Source organism: Xyrauchen texanus, chromosome 13 (assembly GCF_025860055.1).
Source record: "Xyrauchen texanus isolate HMW12.3.18 chromosome 13, RBS_HiC_50CHRs, whole genome shotgun sequence".
In the NCBI taxonomy this organism is placed as follows: Eukaryota; Metazoa; Chordata; class Actinopteri; order Cypriniformes; family Catostomidae; genus Xyrauchen; species Xyrauchen texanus.
In genome coordinates, this window is record NC_068288.1 from 24,549,536 (window position 1) to 24,576,082 (window position 26,547).

The 26,547-nt window shown below is 36.8% G+C and overlaps 1 pseudogene; it reads left to right on the forward strand.

The window, feature by feature from the left end:
• Positions 1-26,547, forward strand: part of LOC127654227 (protein WWC3-like) — a 105,570-nt pseudogene that overhangs the window by 31,401 nt on the left and 47,622 nt on the right.

The following is a 26,547-nucleotide window of genomic DNA, read 5'->3' on the forward strand; positions in this document are numbered from 1 at the left end:
CTTCTGTCCTTGGGAGAGATCGATAATGCTAGCAGGAGACCTGCTTTAAAGCTTTAGTTCAGGCTTAGGATATGGACCTCGTCCTTGTGTATGTGATGTTTCCTGCTGTGCTGTATTTTGAGAAGCAAATCTTGGCGTATGTTTGGAGGCCTGTAAACCTGAAGACTGGTCACTCACAGCTGATGCGCTTACATTTTTCAATCCTTTTAAGTGTGAATATTTACCTTTCCCTTGTATTGCAATATTTTGCAATATATCTCACACTCAATTAATTTTAGTTTCATATTTAATGTTAATGGTTTTGGAAAAAACAAGGTTGAACACCATCCATAGCAAGTGTGTGAGATTGGCAAATGCTGTAGAATTATTTTCAACCAGAATCCAAACTTGTAATATAATTACAAGTTATAATTATAACTTATAACTTGTGCAAAGCACAAAAGTGCAGTGATAATGAATTTTAAACAATTGACTATTGAGTAAAATATAGCAATCTATCATAGATTTGAATTGCTAAGCATCTAGCATAAAGAATGGCAGTATTATAATATTATGACCAAGATATCAATATAATATTTTTTGATTACTGCTGCTGATTCTCACTCGCTAATTGCTAGTTTTGTTTGAAATAGGGCTGCAACTAACAACTATTTTGATAAACTACTAATCTAATTAGCTCTTAACTGACTGTGCCCCAAGTCATAAGGTTGTATTAAACATGCTTACTAACAATAAAGAGGACAAAATCATATTTTAAAAATACCTCTAAATTACATTCACTGAACAAAAGGGAAAAACAAAAAACCTTTTTATTAAGTTTCATTCTGTAAAGAATTTACTGCAAAAATCTAAATGTTACTAGATGTCTTGTTTTCCATTTAAAATAGTTTAAACATCCATAAAACAATATGTATAAGTTACTAAGTTGTTTCTTTTTTTAATATATGAATCAATAAAAAAAAAAAAAAATGATCACAAAAAAACTACATTTACTATACATATGCAACATTTCAGATATTACTTAACTATACTTCACTTAACTATACTTCAGTGCAGTAAAGACAAAATATAATTATATTCAAGATTTATTCTCTAAAAGCAAGTCTAAATATCCTAGATGCAGCTTATCAGTTGAATGCATATTTCTTCTAAAGGATTTTTAGATATTTTAAAATATTATAATTTTTAATATTATATTCAACATTCTCAGAAAGCACATTTTTCTTCTGCAGTATAGTTCCTAAATTAAATGTGCATTGTTTTAGATATTGTAAACCAAGCCATTACATAAACAAAAATTTTTTTTTTTGTTGCAAAGTATAATGGGGCGAAGTCTACCATCTCTCACCTTTTTGTTCACTTTGATCCATCTTTTACTCACAATAAACAAGCTCTGTCTTCTTAATGCGTATTGCCGATTTTCTTTACAATAACAAACACACAGTGACACACATTATGATTCAATACGTTGCGAGCCATCGCATTATAATCTAGCTCCAGCAAGTGTGTGTGAGGGACAAGCGTCCCTGCTCCAGAGTGTGCATCAGCCGTGATGCAGTTTCAATCTCTACCCCTTAGATTGGGTCACTACATACGACTCATAGAAGCAGTGCTGGCCAAACAAGAAATGGCTTTGGAGTTTATAATTATTTACATGACCTAAAGGATACATTAAAGATATAACACCGGAGTGTTTTCTTTAAAGATGCTCGAGTTGCTTATGTGGAATGGCAGCTCCGGCACCACTTTATTTCACAACGAGAGTGCTTCTGTATTTACTTATTTTGTGTTTTTGTATAGTTCCATCATTCTTTGCGATCTACATCACCTGAAGCTGTTTGGAGTGCATCGATCTGGACTGTGAGCTGTATCTTCTTCTCCTCAATCAGGCGCGAGTTGCAGTGCTCCTCTCGTGTGCCATCATTAGCCATCATGTTACGTTAAATGAGATCAAACGACTATTCGAAATAGAACATTTTTGTCTAAAGAATTTTTTTTTGTCAATGTTGTCGATAACATTGACTAATCATTTTAGCCCTAGTTTGAAAACGTATCTTTCTTTACATTTTGGCCTTCAGTCCACAATGAGATGGTGTTTTTGTCCAGCAAAAACAGCTTTTCAAAAAAGCTCTCCCAAGTGGATAGATTTGAAAAAGCCGTCTTCACGTTGTAGTGTGGGCAGGGAAAACGGAGATATCTGAAAACAGTGATGAACTTGTTGTCATGTGACGCAGACATGTGATCCATCTAACACAAAACAATCAATATGGCGGCCCACATTGTAGTGTTGTTGTTTATTGTTGTGTCTGCTATTTACTTTGAGAGAGTTGTTAAAGATAAGTTATTTTGTACATCATCTACATTAGAAGTTTCCTCCGAATTGTTGTCCAGCGACGGAACACCAGGATAATTGTGTTTCAGACCATACGTGGAATGACAATTTTTCATATGCACAGGAAGCGCATTTTCATACGTTTCAGTGTGGACGAGTAACTTTTTGAAAATGTTTTCAAATGTATCTGGATTAATGTGGATGTAGCCTAAACTGAGGACTTGAGAGGTATTTACAGCCTTCTCTGTCAGAAACTGGACTTGCGAAATCAAATCTCCTGGTTCTGATACATACTGAATTCTCACATATCTCAGTTCTTTTGCTCTTTTCACATCTATTTCACTTTTTTCTCATATGTACTGTATGTATTTCTTCATTGACTTACTGTTTTGAAATGAAAGGAACTCACAGTTCTTTCAAAAAGCCTATGCAAGAGAAATTAACCAGAAGCCCATCAAATCTCCTCTCTGCTGAAATGTGAATTGGAACAGTCACAAATGTAAATTTCCCCTCTATTCACCATCTCATCATGGTTTTTATTTGTATTTTAAATTTTGTGATACAGCATAAGGCATTGTTTGCCTTCTCTGGGAGAAAATTGTCTGTTGTTCATTCTGTAACTCAGGTTAACATAGATGCAATAAATTAAGGTAAAGGGTGATTTTTAAAAATGCTTTCACTTATCCAAGTTTAATGCCCACAGACAATTAGTAAATCATTTGAAGGTTGACTGCTCAACGGTTGTTAGTATGATTCTGTGGTGCTTTCAGTGCATTACTCTTTTGTCACCTTCTGGCTTGCATGTTAGGGCAAGGATCACTTAACTCTGACTTACTGGTTGGGTCTCCATCCAAATGTTTAGCATTTTTAAGCACATTTCTAAAATTTGACTAAAGAAAAAGTGAATAGTTGCACGTTTCCATCCACCACATGCGCATTATCTTGAGAGAGCTCACCTTGTCATGATGGAGCAGCTGAAAGACCCCCTCGCTTTGGGGGGATATTTGTATTTGCGGTATTGGAGCAATCATACATTGTTTAATTAAATGCTGCCAGGAGACACAGCAGAATAAGTGTAATATCTCAAATAATGAGGGTTGAAATGGCTGCTAGGCCCAACCCATGCCAGCTTCCATATACCTGGGAGTGCGTTCATTTAAACTTCCAAAAGTCTAGGGCTATGTTCGAAATCTTGTGTTCCAAAGTCAGACCATTCATTGGGCCAATATCTTCAAGCTATCATACTTGTGCAAACCTCAAGAAAATCCACCTCTACTTAGTGGATAAACTTTTAAGAGAATTTTGAGAGTTTGTGTATATAAAAAGTTTCCATTGAGGTTTTCTTAAGTGCAAATGTAAAGTTTGCATAAAATTGTTGGATGGGAACCCAGGTAGGAATCTGAACAAACCCCTAACCTTAAGAGTTTAACAGACTGATCGCACTGTGAATTCGGCAACAATAGGTTGAAAGTTCTGTGCTGAAATCAGTCTGTACTTACAAAACTTCGAGCCACTGCCCCTAGTGGCCATTTATAGGAGGGTTGTTGAACGTATGGGCACATGTGAGGTCCAGATTTCAAGGGAAATATTCACAGTGTTGCCAAAAGAGAGTTGTAGTTTTAATTGTATATGATGTTATGCAGTCAACAGTAATGAATATTTTATTAACCCCTATCCCCATACCCCTAAACCTTACCATCAAAGGAGTTGTGCAACCTCAGAAGTGCAATCAGTTTATTGTTTATGTGAACATGATTACTTTCTGTTTTCCATGGGACCAGAACCTGTGTCTATGAGGTTGATTAGTATCAGTAGCCATCCATCCAGCCATCCATCGTCAACCGCTTATCCTGTGTACAGGGTCGCGGGGGGCTGGAGCCTATCCCAGCTAACATTGGGCGAAAGGCGGGGGACACCCTGGACAGGTCGCCAGTTAGTATCAGTAGCACCATAGGTAAATGTGAATATGGTTGAATTGATACAAAAATGTCTGATGTGGAGTGGCAGCTTGTCTGTAATTCAGCAGAATGTGGTCGATTTATGTATACTGAAACTTTCGAAAGCAATATATCAATTTCTTGTGTTATTGGTTGAATAAAACTATTAGTAAAAAATATCGTAGACTTGCTCTGAAGGAGTAACCCGAGGCCAGAATGTAGACTAAATGGTAGGCTCTTCTGACTTGTAAGAAAACACCTAGCATTAAAAAACTTCCTAGCAGCAAGTTTAGCTGAAAAAAAAAAAATCCATTTCTTTTTGCAATTCGGTTTGATGCTGTTAGTGGTGCAGAAATTACACAATGAAAAATAAATTCTATCTCAATTTGCCTCCTAGAATTATGTCAAATGATGATTCAAGAGACTTTGAACAAGCACAGATTACATTGAGGACCTGTTAATGAATGGAGTTTGTGAGTTCAGAATGTTTCAAGCCTTGTCCAACAATACTTTATAACCCTGCTAACTAACCCATTCATCTCCCACTTTCAAAGCACTGAGATAACAGCTCTGCTTTCTGGGCTCTCTTCCAGAATTGACATAGTACAGTGTGGTTTTGATTGGAGAATAAAGAGGTTTTTGAAATTTGATGATATGATTGCCACAGTGTGTGTGTTTTCTCTTGTATCTTAACAATATGTTTGTATTGGCTTGTGCTGTAGAAATTATGATCATCATACAGCCCTTTGTCAATGTGTTAGTTTGAAGACACTGACAAATGTACCTTAGCTTCTGTATGCATGCTCTGTATGTCTCAGTTTTTTTACTCTGTTACTCATAAATTTGGAATTGCAGTATAGGTCTGTTATGTTCTTCGTTTGTATGAATAAGTTCAACCAAAATGAAAATTCTTTAAATGTTGTTGTTTCAAATAGATATGTGCAAATACATTTTCATAATCGACTAGCCAGTCAGTTGTTTGAGCAATTAGTTGACTAGTCGTTGTTAAGGATAATAATGCATAACATGGTTTGGTGGTGGGGGTTTGGTACCATCCTGATCATATACACACATACACTTGTACCATGACTTCCACTGGCTGAAACAAACGCTTACATGCAACATATTTTAGGTGTTCTAATAATTAGATGATTGAAGAAAATGACAATTATCAACTTATAGCATATTTAATTAAAAAATCTAACCTGTTCAACATTAAATTCATTAAATACAACATAACAGCTAATGTGTTCATTTATCGTTAACAAAAATCAAACTTGATTAACCTCTTAAACCGATAATAAATCATCTGATCTCAGGTATGTGGGTGGGAATTGTGGGAAGGGGGGATATGTAGAGACCCATGGGCCACCGTTTTACAGCTTGGATTGACAGGTTTATTTACCAAGTGCACAACTGAAACAGTGCTGGATCTTATTACTAGTTACTTATTCTATGTAATTATGCATCTGGGTTATTGTGGCATTTTCAAATGTAGTTCTTATAAGATGTAGTTCTTATCTTAAAATAATTAGTTCTTAGGTTCAGTAAAACTCTCAGGTCACTTGTTTGGAGAGTTTTTTGGACTTTTGATAAAATAGGCTACCTTGGTTCCAAATGCCATAACTTGCTTTGAGATGAAAATACAGACTTTTGCCCAGATACAGTTGACATGATTGTAGTCATCATGTCAAGCATGAATAATTTGCAAAATGAATAAATAAACTGCATCACTTTCTCAGCAGTGTTGTAACATAAGAGCCTCCAAACATGAGATGTACATGTTTGCATTTTTGAGAAAATCAAGATTATGCATGGTTAATAATTTTGAAGTCACTGAAATAAGGCCATGAAACACATAATAGATTTTGTAGACTCCAGTGTATCACTCATTATCTTTTGTGATACACTTTTTGTGATAGAAAGTCCGTATCGGATCACACTCATCTTCTGAGGTAAATTCACAGCATGTCCTCCAAAAACGATAATGAGCTCAAACGGGAAAGATTGTACCTCTCATTGGTTTCATACGGATTACACAATCATAGAATATTGGTTTTCGGTTTAAATTGGTTCATTTAAAAGTAGACAATTCAAGCTTTCTATAGACATTTCTCATGTCTGTGAGGCAAGTATACGCTGCGTTTCGATTCATTTTCGTGACGTGATCCAGACAGAAATTCATGGAGACAGAGACTGCAGAAAGCGCATCCAGTATGATTTCTTTATTTTACAAAACCACAAAATTTTGCTGTTATTGTGAGTGTACAGAAATAAAAGTAAACCCTTTGTAGTTGCAAATTATGTCTTTTAGCTTGAGGAAGTATTTCTTTCTGCTGTTATCAGGGAAAAGGTCAGGTGATCATGCTGGTCCCTCCGGGGACCACAGAGGATTGACTGTTATCAATATAAAAAAACAACTCAAACAGGAGCAATTCAAATATTGAATTTTGGGGGCATTTCTGACCCTCCACAATGTTATTTTGAGCCAATGCCTGATTAGCTTGGTTGTTGTTAAACTTAATGGAGGGCTATTGCCTAAGTTCTGCTGGCTCTATGGAGATTTTTTTTGGTTTAATTTCACAGCAGTGGCAAACATTGTCGAAGTTTAGGACAAACAATATACTTGCCCTGCAGTCGGAGGTGGCACGAAATTTGACAGAGGCAGCCGTCTCATAATTCTCTATGCAGGAAAAACCCTGAATAATTAAGCTCCGTTATGTTCACGTGACCCAGACCATTCAGTTTCATTTCAGGCAAGGATACGGAATCTAAGTGCAGCACTTCAACACACATAACTAGCATATATTCAACAAATAAAAAGGCATAATAAGTGTAACATCTTTTTGCAGAAACTATCAAAATAATAGAAGAAATAAGAGGACCTAATACAGAGCAGCACAAAACTCCCTAGCATATCCTGAATGCAGAATGACATGCTTCAATGTAACCAGAGAACTTTAGGGCAATCCTAGCTCCTAAAAGTGCAAAACGCATATTGTTCACAACATCAAGCAGTTTAAACCTTTTTTTACTGCAACTATTTATTTAAGCAGTGTCAGACACAAAATCACTAAAATACTACAAACTCTCCACACTACAAATAAGAAAGCATTACTCACAGCAGAGGATTTAACATCCGACAGCGATCGCCTTGAAACGTATTGTTAATGCGGCACTTTTCTGTAACAACAGCGCATAAACAGACTCATGCAAAAATGCTCTCTAAAGATGCGCACAGATGGAGACGAGTCTGTGCGTGGGTCGAGGAAATCTAGGCCCTGGACTGTCTGGCCGCATGGACTATGCTGATGATTAATATGCGTGAGTTCTGAGGTATACTTTGGCCTTAAGTACTGAGGTATACTTTGGCCTTAAGAAGTGCCGTCTCCCAATTAATTTGACAATTGCAACTCCCCTTAAAACCACCGGCGCTAAAAATATTAGTTAGTATTTGACCCCACTAATCGACCTGTCAGTTGTTGAATAACTTGTCGAATATTCGACGACCCTAGCACACACTTAGTTTCAAACTCATGGCTTTCTGCCGTGGAATGCAAAAGCATACATTTTAAATAATGTATGCCTTCTGATTGTACTCTAGAATAATGTAGTCTTTTCCATGCAATTACATTGATTTTTACTGAGCTTTAAAAGGACTCAAAAGCACCATTAAAGTATAATAATAGTGGTCAGAGATGAGGAACGAATTGAATTTGTGTAAATAATGCGAGAATTGTGTGTGTCTGTTGCTTTAACAAGAACATTTAAATGATTAATATGTGGTTATGTTCACCTGAACTCTAAAAGGCATTCAGAAAAAAAAGAAATTCTGGATTTACAGACTCAGTGTGGCTGAACGGAATGTATTGCTTGAATACCATGTTTAGAGGGGTCGGCAGATGTACCGATATTCCACCTGGACATTCTAAGCTACGTTCCTCTTATGATGGAGTCATATACATGTCATATACCTGACAATAATGCTTTTTGTTGACAGACATTTTTTTACTTTTATTATATTTGGTTCAGAATGGAGCAAAAAAGTTGCAAAGAACAAATTAAATTGGTGACTTCAAAGTCTAAGGATTGCATTGAAATCTCATGGATTGCATCACCATGGTGACATCAGTGGGATGTAATTGTAACTCTCACTGCTCAGTAACACTTACATTACAAATAATCCTTCTATGGTGAAGGGTTTCCTGAATACAGTGGGATAAAGCAGTGCTGGAAAATAATGGTGGCCACACTATTGACACTATTGGCCCAATTTGGACATTTTCACTTAGGGGTGTACACACTTTTGTTGCCAGAAGTTTAGACATTAATGGCTGTGAGTTATTTTGAGGGGACAGCAAATTTACACTGTTATACAAGCTGTACACTCACTACTTTACACTGTAGCAAAGTGCCATTTCTTCAGTGTTGTCACATGAAAAGATATACTCAAATATTTACAAAAATGTGAGGGGTGTACTCACTTTTGTGAGATACTGTACGTCTTTTAGCTGCTGTTCCAGTGTCTCATATGTTATACATAATCTGTTACAAAAACTGCAAAAGTTGGCACAATCAAAATATATAGTCTTTCTGGGCAACTCCATTAAAGAATGCTCAGAACTCTCTGCACTTCCTTCAGGTTACTGTAATTATCTAAGGAAGGCGATGTGTCATTGTGGTTGACTGAACCTTGTATTTGCAAACTGTTGTGGCTGACTGAACTGTGAATTTGCGGTTAGCTTGACCAGATATGATAAAGATACTTTGTTCTGTTCCATTCAGCTGCACTCCGTCTAGCTGATTGAAAGTTGTTGAGCACTGTCACTGCCCCGGACAGACACTCTGTGCTGTGTTGGATTTTGTTGCTGTGATTATTCATGATGCATTTCATTCTGTTAGAGGTGCAGACGCCACTTTATGTCGAACTCCTGATTCGGGAAAACTAGAACTCAGATTTCGCAGAGATGCAGGTGTGTGACGTCATACAAACATGTCAGCTCCCAGATTTACAGACCCAATGATAAACATTTATTAAATAATAGTCATTAATTAGATAAAGTTCCCACATTCCAAAACTTTTTCAGAGACAGGTGTTCAAAACACATAATTATTCTCTCTTTTGATTTTCATGAACCTGTAGAACAAATGCTAGATTTGCAGCAATGTTTATCAGTTTGGTTGCAATGAGACGTCTCCGTTGACAAGGTACCACTGAAAATCACAAACCATCTCAAAATTTAAAATAAGGCCCCTCTTTGACACGCTTATGTATTGTTGTCAAACTTCTCACTTGAATTTTACATTTTATTATAAAGTCACATCACACATGATCATCGTTTTCATGATCACTCATTGCCGTCATGTATTTGATTGCTTGTGCCCATGACAATTAGGTGAAGTGTCCGACAAAGGGTTGTGCAGTTTACCGGTACTAACTAAGTATCGCGATTCCAGAAAAATTTAAAGGAACAATATCATCTTGTTGCTAATTTCGATATCATATTTCATTATGCTGTCATTAGCAAAATGATTTGACAGTTTTGAGATGAAATCAATGACAATTTGAAAATAAAATAAAAAACCTCTGGATAAGTGTGATTCATTAAACAGCACAAGGATGTAATTTAATTAAATATTATACAGTCACGTGCGTTGCATGCTACAGAATGTACAGGAGGTGCTGCTCTGCTCTGTCATCGGCTTCACACACAAACGCAACACACACTACTGGTGCTTAATTTTTATGCGTTGTGTTTAGAGTATAAACAACTGTTAACACTTAAATGAACTCCTACGGTGCAGCTCGGAGACTTCAGCTCGAGTGTCGCAAAAGGATTATCCCTGCATTAATGGGAAGCTTGATATAACTAACCCATCACAAACAGGAAGAACTCCAAGGTTTGTCAAAATAAAAGTCTTGCTAAAATAAAAGTTGTAGTCAACTGGATGCGTGAAATTGAAGACAGAAAAATAGAACTACTGTATAAAAATGTTATATTAAAGTAGCAATAATAATTATATAATATTAAATGGATGTTTTTTTTATTATTATTATTAGTAGTAGTAGTAGTAGTAGTAGTAAGCAATATTATAAATGCATGTTTTATCAGCATGTTGTGATTCAGCCATAGCATCCTTGTGCCACAGGGTATCAGATTATTTTTCATTCATGTTTTCATTAATACTGTGCAGCTCTGTTGTGCAGCATTTAAAAAAAGAAAAACCATTTGTAATATATTTTTTATTTGATTTAAAGCTGCATGTATCAATTTGAGTAAACACAATTTTATCATAACATTTAATTAAGGGGCTTTCACACTGGGCCATTTGCTGCGGTCCGATTCCGAGTGCAATTGTTCTCGTTGCCCCATGCAGCATTGGTCTGGTTTTACACTCACTTGATTCTATCGAACCCAGGTCCATTTGCGTTCATCTTACATAATCACGAACACGCATGGCGCATGCATATTTTAGTGTTTTTATTTTGGTGCCATTATGCACAGCAGAGTGAATGACAACTGCGTATGTGCGCTTCATGGCGTAACTCATCAGATGTCCAGGGGAAGGCGGCTTGCTGCTGCTTGCAAATGGCATTTTTTTTATTTTTTGAGGAGACCGCTGATTGCAAGGAATTAATTTGCATCTTTGTTTACACTGCACGCTTACACTCATGTCCAAGGTAAAGTTATCACCACTTTCAACTCCTATTATACCCTATATTTATAACCTATAATAGTATTTATATATATATAGTATTTATAAGGTGTACAGATAGATAGACAGACCATATTTATAGTGTTGATTGTACTTGTCATACATTTATTGGGACTTTCAAGAATGTGTGGATCTGCTAAACTGCCAGTGTGAAAGCACATAAAACATTTTAACGTGGAATCCAGAAAAAAAACTTTGAATCCTTTTGGATCCGGGTATTCATTTCTGGATAGTATCTGAATAATATTTAGCTGAATTTACACCTTGCACTTCGGTGCATCTCTAGTGTGACTGGATAGAGATTTGCTTTCATTTACCTCTGCAAAATAAGTATGCATATTGCTTGCATACTTCTATGCAGATAACATAAACCCATTAGCATTAAGACTTTTGTTGTATTTAGGTAGAATTCCTTAACAACCTCTAAATATGGTTTGACTGATCCAATCACAATCCAATCACAATGCCTCTTGGGTGCATTTATACAGGCTTTTAATGTGGTCAAGTACTAGCCTATCTGATAGGGGTCTGATCACCAAAAATGAATATGTCAGATGTAAAATGGAGCTAATGATATGTTTGATAAACCTGTTCTGTCCTCTTTAAAATGGTTAAAGGAGATTAACACCTCCTAATTGTGGTGGTGTTTAAAAAATCTGTTAATGATGGTAATTCCAGGGGTTATGGAATCTCGACATTCCTCAACTATCTTCTCCTCTCATCTTCCGAACAGAGATTCGATTTAAATCCACACAGCCGCCATGTACATATCTTGCATTTGTGAAAGTGTTTAAATGTGAAGCACATTTACTTGAAGTCCTTTTTGATTTTCATGAGTAACTGATGTCGTTTCCTTTGGGAAATGAATGTTGTCAGAACATTCATGAAGAAAGTCATAATCCTAAATCATTTACAAGCTTTTTCTGACTGAAATCCGATTGAAGTCTGAAAACTATTAATTAAGGGATTTGTTTGTGTAGAATTTCAGAATTATGGGCGTATTGTACTAACTGATTGCAGGTTCCACATGCTTCCCAGGAATTCTTTTCATAACCCTGCTGTTATCTGCCACAGACAGAGAGAGGGGTCAAAGCACAGAGACAGTCATACAGTGCACCACAGGGCAAACAGGGGTTAAGTAGCTCAAGGGCACAGTGACAGGCATTTGAACCTGAAATCCTCCTGTGCATGCTTCAGAGCCCTTTTTAATATGCCACCTTCAAAAAAAGGAGTTCAGTTTTAGGTAAACTTTTAAAGTGCATGTAATCGTACCAAGTAGTAGTTCCATCAACTGGCACCTAACTCTGTCGCACTGGCCCCGGGCTCAGTCTATGCTTATAGAGCCCTTCCTTGAAGTATCATGTACAGTAAATACCATGGTGTATACCAGGTACAATGAATATGTGCCAATATATGCAACATTGAAAATTGCAATGGACACAGTGCTAGTTTTAAAGATATTTGAAGATTGTGATTTGCTTTAGAGTTTAAGGTTGATGTGGTTCATTAAATGTGAGAAAAAGTGATTTGTGCAGAGTATCCCATGTACTGGTTGAGTTTGTGGGCTGTGGGGTAGGCCTGCTCTCTGCTGTGTGGAATGTGTTTATGGGCCTTCTCTTCCTGCAGTGCCTATATTACACACATTTTTGACCCAGGGTGAGGAGATCAGTAGCTGTTGACTGACTGAACACACATTCATTAGGGATTTCATGGAATGTTCCAGATTCTTTCAATGTTCTGACAGTTTTCTTTGCCCAGTATGATTCGTTTGCCAAAATATTTTTTTATTTAAAATTTAAAGTTTGTAAACACTCAAAATGACATGGGGCATCCCGTAATATTTAGAAAAATGCACATCTTGTGTGCAAATATTCTAATGTTAGTGCTGTTGTATTACATAACAGCACAAAATGTCGCCCTCGTGTCATTCCAGACCCGTATGACTTTCTTTCTTCAGTGGAACACAAAAGGAGATGAAGGTTAGTCTTAGTCACCATTAACTTCCATTGTATGAAGGAAAAAAATAAAATAAAAATGATGGTATGAAAGTGAATGGTGCCTGATGCAAACATTCTTTCTTGCACAATTAGTGTTAATTCCACAGAAGAAAGTCAAGTGGGAGACAGGTTAAAGATTGCATGATTTTAGGTTATTGGAGAATGGTTTTTTTAAATATAATGTTCTGTACCAGTTGTCCAGAATATTCCCGTTTTAACATGTTTTCTACTCTTATGTTGATTCTGGCATTCTCTCTTTTTCTGTAGGATTACCAAGCCCCTGACTTTTGCCGACTGTGTGGGGGATGAGCTTCCTCTTGGCTGGGAGGTGGTGTATGACCAGCAGGTGGGCGTCTACTACATCGACCACATCAATAGTAAGTTTAGCTCTTTAGTTCCGTCTTTCAACTACATATTCTGCACAGCTGCTCCAGCAGCAATTATGCTAAAACTTGGTGAATGAGGGCACTGGGTAGCTCAGCGAGTAAAGACGCTGACTACTACCCCTGGTAGAGTTTGAATCCAGGGTGTGCTGAGTGACTCCAGCCAGGACTCCTAAGCAACCAAATTGGCCCGGTTGCTAGGGAGGGTAGAGTCACATGGGGTAACCTCCTCGTGGTCACTATAATGTGGTTCGCTCTCTGTGGGGCGCGTGGTGAGTTGTGGATGCCGTGGAGAATAGCGTGAAGCCTCCACATGTGCTATGTCTCCTCAGTACCTCACTCAACAAGATTGACTGTCTCAGACGCGACTGGGATTCGTCCTCCACCAGCTGGATTGATTCACTACGCCACCACGAGGACCTACAGCGCATTCCAAATTAATACAAAACTAAATACATAGTGAAGGAGGCATTTATATGTTTTGGCTTGTTGTTAAAATGTTTGTAGGTTTGTCGATTTTATGTGTAAATTCTGTGTGATTTAAATCTATTTAAATTAAAGCGTTCAATAACATTAACACAATTAATCATGTCCCCGGACTGTAATATGGAATATTCCTAACATCTGAGCTTTTTAAGCTTGAAGTATGACCAGTTTTCAGCAATATTTTTACATTCCCCTGGCACTTTGTATTTCTTTTCTGTTTTCTCTTTTGTTTTAAAAGTATTATACATTTCCTGATGTATAATATAAAAAACATTATTTTTACATATAACGCTGAGGTGTTTTGAACAATAAAAAATTCTCCAAATTGTTTGACACTAGTAACCGCACTAGATTAGATCATGTTCTTGCATTCAAACACAGTTGGCTGGAGCTTTTAAGGGATCTTAATAGATGTTATCTATTTTTCAGACTACATTTAACTTGACACAGCAACCTAAAAATGCTGTGTTTTTGACACAACCATAGTGAGATGCTCCAAGAGCATCCATCTGACATAAGTGTACATTGATGCATCCTTAGACAAGCCCTTTTATTAAATCGATTTCGGACAGATTGACTAATTCAATTGCCAACTGGATTGCTTTGGACATCGATAGGCTTTTGTTCAATAATATGGAAATAAACAGTATATTGCCTTAAAAAGACTTTACTCGTCTACCACACTAATGTAATGCATTTTAATTATCTGAATTATTAAATATATAATATTAGATTTATAATCATTGACAATTTATAATGATTTAATCATATATTGAGTTAGTTATTTGAGGGCATTTTCATCAAATACATATAAACGTTATTAATTGCTATTAATTCAGTTAATTCATCAGAATATCATGGAACGAATTCTAATAAAAATTTGAATCAATCGCAGTATTTTTTTTTTCGTTTAGTCTTTAGGAATGACTGTCTGTCCTCACTGATTTGACAGGTGAAGAAATCTGATCTGTTTGTTCAGGCCAAAAATATTGGCACCCTTGGTAAATATGAGCAAAAAGGCTGTGAAAAAAAAAATCTATAGGGTTTATCCTTTTGATCTATCAAAAAAAAAAAGGGGCAAGGGATCTGAGACCATTTGTCCATACAGAACCTCTACAGATCCATCAAATTCAGAGGTCCATTTTAGTGGACTCTCCTCTTCAGTTCACTTCACACACATTTTCTATGGGGTTCAGGTCAGTGGACTGGGATGGCTATGGCAGGACCTTGATTTTGTGGTCCGTTAACCATTTTTGTGTTGGTTCTTATGTTTGTTTTGGATTATTGTCCTGCTGGAAGATCCAACCAGGGCCCATTGTAAGCTTTTTGGCAGAGGCAGCCAGGTTTTTTGTTTATCTGTTGGTATATGATAGAGTCCATAATGCCATGTATCCAAACAAGATGTCCAGGACCTCTGGCAGAAAAAGAGCCCCACAACATTCAAGATGCAACACCACATTTAACCACTGGCATTGAGTATTACAGCGCTGTCTTCCCCAAACTCATCTCTTGTGTTTGCTGCCAAAAAGTTTTTTTTTTTTTTTTTTTTTCCTCATCTGACCTTAGATCCTGGTCACATTTGAATTTCCAGTAGTGTCTGGGAAACTGAAGACTGCAATTCTTCAGCTGTGATCCTTGGATATTCTTTGACCACTTGAATCATCCTCCTCACTATAGCGTGGAGACCATATGGACACACGTCCTTTTCCAGGCTGATTCTTAACATCTCCAGTTGATTTGAAATAGTTAATTATTGCCTGGTGGTGGAAATGGGTATTTTCAATGCTTTGGCTATTTATTCGACTTAGAATTGTGTAATAGCTTATTTTAATTTAATATTCAGGTACAAGAATAAGTCACAAATCCACCGAGTCCTGTATGGATGAATATAAATCTTACATACACTTACAAATGGTGTAAACAGCTTGACTTGAACAGTCACAACAAATCATTTATTCTATAAAAATGAATTCAAAATTTTGCAATTCCACTTAAAAGTGGCGTAAACAGTTACACTTGAACAGGCCCAAGTTCAACAATAATGAAACGGTTATTAGTAGTTCTGTTGTCAATATCAAAATGCCATTGTGACATACTGACAACCAGTAAAAACCATGAAAGCATCACACACCGCAGAGATACATTCAGAAATAAGAAAAATATATTCATAACAAGCTCTAAAACTGCTCCAGTGAGAAATCATTAATATCTATTGTCTGTTTACTGTCTTTGAGTTTTCGGTAAAACAAATCACTAATTATTAAGCAAATGCATGAAGACGCGGTGTCTTTATTGAAGGTTAAACAGTTATATTTATTATTAGTGGTATTGAGACCAACATTAATCTGATTTAAATTGGGATGAGTGACTGATGATGACCTATTGAGAGCACCTGAATAGTGCAGGTCTTTGACACAGAGAGCTCATGTTAAAGAGTGTAAAACTAAAAGCTCTCATGATTGCTCAAAGTCTCTATCACTCAACACAACGTCTGATGGTCACAACTCGCATCATGTATACTGTATTTGCACTGTGCAACGAGTCCGAATAACTACCGTAACGACTCTAGAAAATGGGCAAATTAATATTCATACACATGTAATTCTTACACATTTTTAAAAACAAAACAGCATATACATCTCAATTACATAATGTCTGAAAGTTTCAATTTGTGAATGCTTAGAATTGCCAACAACTCACCCTCCATAGGACATTCTATCCTGCTTCAAGAAAGCACTCATTCATTAGAGGAGCAGTGTATGTGTTATTGCCTGCATGCTGCAAAAAAGATCGGCCCTAAATCTAGGCACGATCGGTCGATCTCCGATCACGGATTTAAGATGATTATCGGCCGATCGATCGGGACATCTCTACATTTATATATTCAATATTTTTTCCCCTCAATTAAAAGTTACAATTTTGTGAAATGTTTTTAATGAAAGATCACAATTATAAACAATGCCGATTATTTTTTTTATTTAATTTTTTTTTTTTTTCCAGAGCCGCCTTTGTACATATTTACCTACATCAGTTTCTAGTAATGTAGGCTCAAAAACCATTTTTTTTTTTACCGTGATACATGTCCAAAAGTATGGAAATACCATGTTTTTGGCAGTGGCATAGCCAAGGGTGGGTCGGGGTGTGTCTTGGCCCACCCAAATTAGACCCTGGCCCACCCAGAAGATTAGAGATTATTCTTTAACTTCAAATATATACATTTATAAAATAGTTAAAAAAAATGCATACATTCAAATGTTTTAAAGTGTGTCAGAACTGTTTGAATGCGCTTCTCTGTTGTTAAGGAAAATTTGGTAAATAAGAAAAAATAGGGTGAAAACTTGGCCCTTTCATTTTTATTGAGCCTCACCCAAAAGTAATTTTCTGGCTACGCCCTTTCTTATTGGTACCATGTGAGATCAAGTTTGCTGAGCTCTGAGCTTGAGATTCAATGATGTGACATGTGTGAACATTTCTTTCATGTTGCATTGTTTTGTCCCATGCCTTTTTATATAAATAATGCAAGTTATTACCTTTTTATTAATTGAAGCATAATATGATTGCTGTTAATGAAATTATCAAGTACTCACTATGGTTTCAAGAGGAACAGGTCAATGAAGTAATTTTAGTCATGCGTGACTGGTTTAACACTTGCTACATTTACATGCCGCCTAATAATCTGTTAATAGTTCAACTAATAGCTCAATTTGAATGAACAGCCTTTATGTAATTGGAACAAAATTATCCAACTGAGTTTGATCGAAGGAAAGATGTGATGCAGGTCTTAAATAATCTTTTAAATAGGAGAATAATTGACACATTGACCTTTTAATCTGACTTTCACATTCGGTGTCAAAAATACCTCTCCATGTACTCTCTTCCAGAGATGTCTAGTTATTGGAGGTAGAATGGGCATTAAGACATTGAAATCTTAAAAAAAAAAAAAAAATGTTTTTAACCAAACAGTTGTGGGGCACCTTTGGCTTCCATAGTATTTTTTTCATACTATGGAAGTCAATGGTGCCTCACATCTGTTTGGTTACAAACATTCTTAAAAATATCTTCCTTTGTGTTCAGCAGAACAAAGAAATTTGTACAGGTTTGGAACAACTTAAATGTTGAGTAAATGATAAAAGAATAAAAAAATTTGGGTGAACTATCCCTTTAATGAACAGGAGCGTAATCCACCAGACAGTCCGAACAGAATGACTGCAAGTGGAAAGATAAAATGCCCAAACAAGTCCCTGCTGGAGTCATGAAAAAATCACTACTACCTGCAGCTCTCACGGATAAGTGGAGCGATATCGAACGCCAAGCACAAGCACCAGCCAGGGCAGAGAGCTCAAAAACCACGGCTGAACAGTCAGTCCAGTTTGTTTGGATTGTATACAAGAATATCCATTATAGGAATTTGTGTGTATTAAGAGACTGATAAAAAAACACAGACTAAAATTAACAAAACATTAGATAAACTTATTCAGTGTAAAGTCCCAGCACTTGATAAACAAACCCCCAGTTTCCAGGATGATGTCAGTATAGAGTCCAAAACCAAGAACTACTGGGACTGATGGGATGAGTAAGAGCCAGCTAAAGTCTTACCCTGCATTCCAAATGGGATAAATCTGCCTCTGAAGGGGAAACTATCATGGCCGCCATGTTGAAGGGTCATTCCAAACCGAAGGGCTCATAAATTGCTGCTTCGAAAGGCCCTTCAAAACAGGCATTTCTGTAGGGTTGAAATGATGGACACTTCGCTGCCAAGCAGACCAGAATGGGACCATAGGTCATAAATCTGCAGGCTTGTTGTAAATTAACCATTCTGTTGTGTTTGTTTTGTGCTAACATAATTTATGTTTCCAGTCAAAAATGCCTGGCCCACTAAGATTGTTAATATATACAATGTGAGAGATTTATATTCACATCATACATACATATATATATTAGGGCTATCGATTTAATGCGTTAATTCAGTACGATTAATTTTACAAAAAATTATGCGTAAAAAAAATGTCCGCAATTAATCGCAATGACCTCGGACCATAATAAGGAGGATTCCTAAGAAATGCAAGCTTGTAGTACCACCTGTTTACTCCAGAGGGCAGTAAGTGAAATTTCAGCTGTATGATTAACGCGCAATTTATACAGTTAAGGAAGCACTTCAGTAGGCAGAACAACACAAACATGCGTTACGTTCTTGCGTTCAAAACACTTGAAGGGAGCGCAAATGCAAACTAAGGGATCTCAAGATGTGTTTAAAGATTGAGTATTAAACTATATTTAACTTGACACCTAAACATTTTATGTTTATGACGCAATGCACCCGAGACTCTACACAAGCATGTCTGACGCAGGGTGTGGCTGGATGAGATGGTGCAAAATTTGGAAATTACCCCATAAATATTTAATCACGTATAAAATCAAAGAAATTTCCTTCAAACTTATTTATAAGTAATACCTCACTAATTATTTTCTTGTAGAGAGATTTAATTGTGATGTCGATATATTCTGTACATTTTGTGGTCTGCAGGAGGAAACATTTTTTCATTTATTTTGGAGTTGTCCCTAATCGACTTGTATTTGGTCTGATTTCTGCAAGATTGTTAGAGATCGTATTATTTCAACTTTCTTTTGAAAATGTTTTATTCAGTTTTTTTTTTTTATATAGCTATGACATGTCTCTTCATAAGGAATATTATTTGATTAATTTTCTGCTTTTTTTGGCTAAGTTTAGTAGTCATAAATGCAGAGTTTCCACTAGAAAAAAATGGTGAGGTTTCGTTTTACGGACATTTTGATGATATGCCGGTCAAATATATCGCCTCTTAATTAGTCAAGTTGAGGAAAACTGGAGGCAGTCTATGTAACTTAAAAAATGACATAATCAGGCCGTATAGAATGCAACATATTATTATTATTAGCTTAACTTTCAAATAGACGAAAAAAAATACATGAACGTCCGATTGGCGTCAATCAACGGCAATTGTTTTTTGTCACCGTTGCGGAGACTCTCTATTAATTCCGGTGAAATCACAAAATAAAATGCACACAAACGTGTCCCTGCTTGATATAGACTGTAACCATGCACTGATGAACATAGGCTATTCAGTTTTGATGATAGAGAAAAAAAACTGCACGAATGCGCGGATTAGAAGCACTGATCTATCTATAATGAGATGTTCCTGATTCACCATCGTCTGGTCTCTGAAAAAAGCTTTTAAAGCTAGTCTGCCTGGGCCTGGCCATATTTGAAACGTCTCACTCAATCGTTCGTTGTTTAGGTCTATATTTGTTTTAGGCGTGCGCTTTATTTGAAATGCAGCATGCGATGTTGTTTCATAACTTTCAAACGATAGAGCCTGTTCCTTTATAACATAGCAAGAGATCGGTGTATTTTTGCTTTATACATTTTAGGCTTATTCTCAAATTCAGATTGTGTTAGGGGGACGGGATTATTAGGCAATTTTAATCGGACAATTTGACCGGAGAGGTTTAATTTTGTCGGACATTTAATTTTTTTACCGGTCAATGTCCGGTAATTACCGGACAACTGAAACCCTGCATAAATGTAAGTATGGTGGTTATAAATCATTCGTTTTCATTTTTAATTTAGAGGTTCAGCAATACCTATGAACAATTTCCAATTTGAGTAACAAGAAAGCTGTAAAGTGTATTGAAATATGTAAACAATTTGATATTTTTATTTAAACTATTTATTTATTTGGTGTTGTTTGTTTTAATATACCTCTTGGCTATAGATGTAAAAGTTTTGTAAGCATTAATAAAAAAAAAATGTCTGACGCAGGTGTGAATTGACGGGTCCTTAAACAAGCCCTCATAATAAATCTTGAACTGATTGACAAATTCACTTGTGAAATGGATTGCTGTGAGCTGTGTGCCAATGATTGACTTATGATCAATAATATGGTAGTAAACAATACATTGTATTCTAAAGCTGCTTATTGTATTGTGTTATCAATGATTAAGAATGTAATGCATTTTAATTATCTGAATATTTATTTTATATATATATATATATAAAAATGTTTTAATATTTAAAGATAACGATGTATAATTATATATTGATATATGTATAATCATAATATATTTAATTATATTTATATGAGGGGCTTTCTCAGCAAATATTTGTATATGTGATTAATCGCGATTAATCAATCGGGACACCATGTAATTAATTTGAATCAAAATTGTAATCGGCTGACAGCCCTAATATATATAGTTAAGCTCTGGGAAAGGAAAAGCCTTGTTGATAAGAGAGGTTAACAGAGAATGGCCAGACTGGTTCGAACTGACAAAGTCTACGGTAACTCAGATAACCGCTCTGTACAATTGTGGTGAGAAGAGCTTTTCAGAGATGCGGGTTGGTGCTGTTTTGTCGGCACGAGGGGGACCTACACAATATTAAGCTGGTGGTTTTAATGTTGTGGCAGATCGGTGTATAATAAACAGGAGTGGCTTTTTGTTATGTTTTTCCTTATTACTTCCTGAAACATACATATAACAGACGATGACATATTGTAACTTACAGCAGACTTTCCGGTTTCAGACGAGCCCAGAAACAATATAATATGATGAGCAGATCTTAAAATATTCCTCAAAGATGCACAAAAGGGCACACGACACACACGGGGTGTGTGTGTGTGTGTGTGTGTGTGTGTGTGTGTGTGCGCACATGTCTGAGGATTTTGTCCACATATGTGCTCATCAAAAGGATTGGGATGCTCCTAATCACTTACATTTTCTGTATCTTGTAGTCTAATCCATTAATTTCCATTGGCCAGTAATTTTTGACCGGGATCACAAGTGAAATAAACCAAATAAATGTTAAGAAAATTGTAAAACATTTTGTGTGTTTTTAGAATACTATATGTGAACAATGTCAAGGAATTTTATTCCGATAAAGTTAAAAAAATAAAATTATCTAGGTCAAAATAGCCGGAACACAACATAAGGGTTAAACCAGCTACGCCTCTAATTATGCTGTGGATCTATAAACAAAAAGTCTGTGGTTTAATAATTATTTTAATTATTATAATTAGCTTTTGTTAAGCTTTTAATTCTCTGGCTTTCTGTTTGAAACTGGCTTTTTCTTGTTTTATTTTACTGTAAATTCAGTGAGTTGAAATAAAATATACACATATTTGAACATATTTGTATACATTGTTTTAAAATAAATAAAACACATATTTAAACAGGAAGCTTACATTTCTCCATAAAGTTTTTTTCTTTTCGGTTTGCATTCTGAAAATAGTTAATAGTAAGGCATAAGCATGTATAAATATTTCTGATTTGGTGCAGGTCACCTTTTCTTTTTTTACACAATGGCAGCGGCTCCATTGGCTTGAATATTTGACGTTGAAGTGCATTCCAAATGACTGATATTTTTTAACCCTACACCCTTCAACCCACTGAAGCTGTCAATCTGAGGGAAAACTCTCTGAAGGGATTAGAACATAGGGATAAGCCCTTTGGAATGGAATTCACCCTTACTTAGTGCACCTTTCAGTGATATAGCGAAGTTATCATCATGAGAAGACTTTCTTTGCTTATTTTAGATATGTTAGAATAGGTAAGCATGCAGTTACACACTGGCTTGCTAAATAAGCCCCACTCTAAAGGGGTGTTCGAACCGGACACGTTCTTGCATTTTTGTTCTATGCCAGAATACATCTAATTCACATGTAAACAGATATTTTCATCAGATTACACAGTTTAGGATACATATAAAATGTACATTCAGAATCAGCAATCAATTTGAATTTATTCGGATTGATAAAATCTGTGCCCGTAAACATTGTCATTGTGGTTTGATGTTTCTCTCCCGCAGAGACAACCCAGATAGAGAACCCTCGCACACAATGGCGTCAGGAGCAGGAGCGCATGTTAAAGGAGTATCTGGTGGTAGCACAGGAGGCTCTCAATGCCAAGAAAGAGATGTATCAGATCAAACAACAAAGACTGGAGCTGGCACAGCAAGAGATGCAGCTCTTCAATCAGCTCACTCAAGATGACAACCGCTCCATCACCAGCTGTGAGACACATACTCTTTCCATCTCATTTCTCTCCCTCATTTTTGCTGCTGATTCAGCAATCTACAGTGCCCGTCATATTGTATGAGGTTTCAGTGAGGTTTTTGTTACTGTAGGTTTGGTTCTATGCACTCATTGGCTGGAATATGTCCCTTTCCTCACCCGTACTTCCCTGTTCTCCTCCCTTCCTCTGATTCTTTTCCTCTCTTCATTACCACACTTCACCTCTATCATTTCACCCCTCCTTTTCCCTCCACCACCTCCTCCTCTTCCTGCCTCCATTCAGCAATTCTGCTTTTTCTTCCTGCCTCTCACTGAAACATGCCTTTTGCATTTATTCATAGCGGTCACTCATAAAAATGCACCATGGTGTTACAGCTGTTTTTGGACATGGTGCGCAATGGTAGTACCATATATTAGGGTACTACCCCATGGTGGTAATATCAGGGTATTATTTGAAGTATCATGTAAATACCATTGGACTGTTTATGTATTTGCAAAACAATTTCACCATACACACTATGTTACCAGGGTGGTTATTCGAAGAAAGATAACATGATCAGACAACATGGAACCCCCCCAAAAAAAAAAAAAAACATTAAACAGCTGAAATCCACCTTTGGTTTGCATCAAAATTCTGTTGGTGTTATTCTGTAAATAATGACCATCTGACATTGCACATCTTATTAAAAGACTACGTGCCAAATAAATAAATAAATAAATGGACATGAAACATTGATTTGAATTGGTTTAAATTATTTTATCAGCTTACTTAATGAGATTTCACAGTGATACGAGAAGCAGGAAAGGTGACTTGTTAAACCTGCATGAGCTGTCTGATACAAACTTATTATAAAGTGGTACCAGTTTATAAGCATAATAATTTGAGTGAAATGTTTCATTCAGACATTTAGATAAATGTCAAAATTGCTTATTCATTTTGCTCTAATGATAGAATGCTGGCATGGACTCCAACAGTTTGTACAAAAGCTGATGATGCATGATTTGTGAATGTTCCAAAGAGTATCTTGTGTGCTTCAATGGAAGCAAGGACATCTGGCCTTTTGTACAAAGGAGTAAACATGTTCAATGTCACATTTTCTTCTTTGATTAGTTACTTACACTCACCAAGCATATGAGTTACTGTAGACTTTGTCAGCTCAAACCAGTCTGGCCATTCTCTGTTGACGTCTCTCATCAACAAGGCATTTCCGTTCACAGAACTGCCGCTTGCTGGATGTTTTTTGTTTTTGGCACCATTCTGAGTAAACTCTAGATACCATTATGCGTGAAAATCCCAGGAGATCAGCAGTTACAGAAATACTCAAACTAGCCTGTCTGGCACCAACAATCATGTCATTGTCAAAATCACTTAGATAAAATTGTTTCCCCATTCTAATGGTTAATGTGAGCATTAACTGAAACGCCTGACCAGGATCTGCCTAATCTTATGCACTGCCACATGATTGGCTGATTAGATAAACGCATGAATATGTAGAGGTGTAAATGTGTACTTAATAAAGTGCTCGGTGAGTGTACATCCAATAAAAACAGATTGTTGTCATTTAAGTGCAGGAAAAAGCTTGGTGACAGAATCAGAGTGGGATGAACACATTCACATCAGCTTGACATCTTGTCCATTCATCAGTAAAAGAAGCTCATTGGTCACTTAATGAGAACACAAGACCCGCCTCAGTGACAGATTGATTTTTTTTTTTTAAAGCAAGCCGAATGTGTTTTTTCAGTTTTTGAAGCCATTCACTCAGCAGGTAGTCCAGACAGTCTAGTGATTAACACCTTCTGCTGAGAGACCCTAATGCGAGCTCTGTCTCAATCTGCCTGGCCAGTGATTATGTACAGTATCTCACAAAAGCGAGTACACCCCTCACATTTTTGTAAAATTTTATCATATCTTTTCACTGAAGAAATGACACTTTGCTACAATGTTAAGTAGTGAGTGTACAGCTTGTATAACAGTGTAAATTTGCTGTCCCCTCAAAATAACTCAACACACAGCCATTAATATCTAAACTGCTGGCAACAAAAGTGAGTACACCCCTAGGTGAAAATGTCCAAATTGGGCCCAAAGTGTCAATATTTTGTGTGGCCACCATTATTTTCCAGCACTGCTTTAACCCTCTTGGGCATGGAGTTCACCAGAGCTTCACAGGTTGCCACTGGAGTCCTCTTCCACTTCTCCATGATGACATCACAGAGCCGGTGGATGTTAGAGACCTTGTACTCCCCCACCTTCCATTTGAAGATGCCCCACAGATGCTCAATAGTGTTTAGGTCTGGAGACATGCTTGGCCAGTCCATTACCTTCACCCTCAGCTTCTTTAGCAAGGCAGTGGTCGTCTCGGAGGTGTGTTGGGGTCGTTATCGTGCTGAAATACTGCCCTACGTCCCAGTCTCCGAAGGGAGGGGATCATGCTGTGCTTCAGTATGTCACAGTACATGTTGGCATTCATGGTTCCCTCAATGAACTGTAGCTCCCCAGTGCCGGCAGCACTCATGCAGCCCCAGACCATGACACTCCCAACACCATGCTTGACTGTAGGCAAGACACACTTGTCTTTGTACTCCTCACCTGGTTTCCGCCACTCACGCTTGACACCATCTGAACCAATTAAGTTTATCTTGGTCTCATCAGACCACAGGACATGGGTCCAGTAATCCAGTCTGCTTGTCTTCAGCAAACTGTTTGCGGGCTTTCTTGTGCATCATCTTTAGAAGAGGCTTCTTTCTGGGACAACAGCCATGCAGACCAATTTGATGCAGTGTGCGGCATATTGTTGCCAGCAGTTTAGACATTAATGGCTGTGTGTTATTTTTAGGGGACAGCAAATTTGCACTGTTATACAAGCTGTACACTCACTACTTTACATTGTAGCAAAGTGTCATTTCTTCAGTATAGTCACATGAAAAGGTATAATCAAATATTTACAAAAATGTGAGGGGTGTACTCGCTTTTGTGAGATTCTGAAAATTAGGGATGTCCCGATACCACTTTTTCCACTTCCGATTCCGATATCGGAAATCTCAGTATTGGCCGATACCGATCCCGATCCGATACAGTGTTGTTGTTTTACATAATCAGTTTATAATATCTTTACAGTATTGTGTGGAAATAATTGGGTGTACTCTTTAATAGGCTATGTAAAGAGTTAATGTGTTAACTACACATTATTTCAATATAAATGTATAGCTTAAGAAACACTTTATTATTAACTAGCGTACTGGCACTCCCTGAGTTCTGATTACACGCACCTGCATATCATTAGTGGCTAATCAATGACTGCATAAATAAATACCCCGCTTTCTCGCGCGCTCACTCTCTCTCTCTCTCTCTCTCTCTCTCTCTCTCTCTCTCTCTCTCTCTCTCTCTCTCTCTCTCTCTCTCTCTCTCTCTCTCTCTCTCTTTAATGTCTATCTATACACTGTCTGGATATTACTTACCTGCTGTTTGCCACTCTGCTTAACTGAATTTACTCACAATATTTACATCACTGTTTCAATCCTCTGCTCAATAAACCCTGCTACTGAGTTCATATCTCTGCCTCTCCGTGAGTCTCCCGTGACAGCTTTAACTTTTAAACCCTCACCCTTTTTATTCACAGTTTAATTCGCTTCTTAATTAAATTCTGGTTA